The sequence below is a fragment of the Lissotriton vulgaris genome, chromosome 11 (assembly GCF_964263255.1).
Source record: "Lissotriton vulgaris chromosome 11, aLisVul1.2, whole genome shotgun sequence".
In the NCBI taxonomy this organism is placed as follows: domain Eukaryota; kingdom Metazoa; phylum Chordata; class Amphibia; order Caudata; family Salamandridae; genus Lissotriton; species Lissotriton vulgaris.
The window spans coordinates 246476520-246478020 of NC_141699.1; the positions used below are offsets into that span (position 1 = coordinate 246476520).

The following is a 1501-nucleotide window of genomic DNA, read 5'->3' on the forward strand; positions in this document are numbered from 1 at the left end:
AAAAAAAAATTTGAAATCGAAGAATCGAAACTGATCTGCACCAAGGAAGCTGGTGTTCTGCCTTTTGTCCTTCGTTCCATAATTTTAGTAGAATTGAGTGGAGCGCAGAGGATCTGTTGGAAAGCCAGGCGCTGCCTCTTGATGGTATCAGCTTTAGCCTGAAATCCCGCGAGTAACCCAGGGAGAGAGCGAGTTTAGCGTTTTCGAACACAAACACCTGGAGCGAGCGCTGCGCTCTCTATCTTGGTTGCCGCTGCTATCTAAATGTCTGCCACTCGCTCAATGATGACGCACGGCCAGGCAGCACAGCAGGGGAGATCCCCAGGGGTCAGGAGCTACTCGGAGCAAGGGGCTGCCGCAGGGCACCGTGGTACAGTGCCCTGCCAACAGGAGTCACCCGACGCCCACCAGCAACAGACGCAGCCCGAGGGGGCAAGCGGTTATCACATAATACATCCCAACGAAGAGCGACGAAATAAGGTTCAGGCAATTGCCAGAAAGGAGATGGAGGCCTTGGAGTGGTACAAGGAAGCACATAGACCAGGTCCTATTAATCTGGCTCCGAGGAGGCTGGGTGGAAATGTTTCAGAGTATGAAGCAAGAGAACAACAACAATTAGGACTCCGCCAATCTAAATACCAGAAGCAGATGAAGAGAGAAAAATACAAAAGAAAGCAGAAGGAGGCCGAAGACGCTGAAATCCAGAAAAAGAAGGCAGTCCAGAGAGAAAAGGCAAATCAGCTAGAGGGAAAAAGAAACAGGAGAAACAGAGAAGGGAAACATTTGAAGATGACCGATATCAGGTAAATAATGCCTTTCTGGACAGACTGGGAAGGGTACAACAACCAGGTTCCATGTGCCGAGCTGGCCGTTTCTAAACTGGATCCCGCCATTTTTATTCCTGATACAAGTAGTAATTCGTAACCTGGCTTTGCAGATCTGATCGTTTCACTTACTTTTACTGACTGAAAGATGACTGCGTTGTGACAACTTTGGTCAGCTCAGTCTGAAAAGTTCCAGGGATGATTACATTGCCATCACCCCTTTGTTCAACCGTGCGTTTTTTTAAACTAAATTTAATCTTCATTGTCAAGTGATTAATTTCCATCATTTCACTTCTGCCAGAATGTTAAATATTTATGGTAATAAAAATGTAATTTTTTTTGTTAATTCTAAAGGAAACAGTTGAAATCGGTATCTTGATTAAGTGATTTGTAAAAACAGCATTAATATTATTTATCAGCCTACAAGCTCCGATTCTGACATACTTCACACAGTCGTACCTTTTAAAAGAAGGACATTTTTGCACATTTATCTACTTTGCAGGGCAAAATTATGTTTTTTAGTTTTGGGCCTATCAAGCTTTATGTAGTCTCTTTTGTCCAGATAGCACTTTTGATGTCACATTACAATTCTTTTTTAAGTGTAACAAAATTTGACAATCCCTTTGAATATTTACCATCCCAACACCCCATGCCGGAATATTGTAAAACATTGTGGA

General features: G+C 43.3%; 1 pseudogene; it reads left to right on the plus strand.

Annotated features, from left to right (window-relative positions):
• The first annotated feature begins 264 nt into the window (after nucleotides 1–264).
• Nucleotides 265–878, plus strand: LOC147679573 (epithelial-stromal interaction protein 1-like; annotated as a pseudogene).
• The last annotated feature ends 623 nt before the right edge of the window (nucleotides 879–1501 follow it).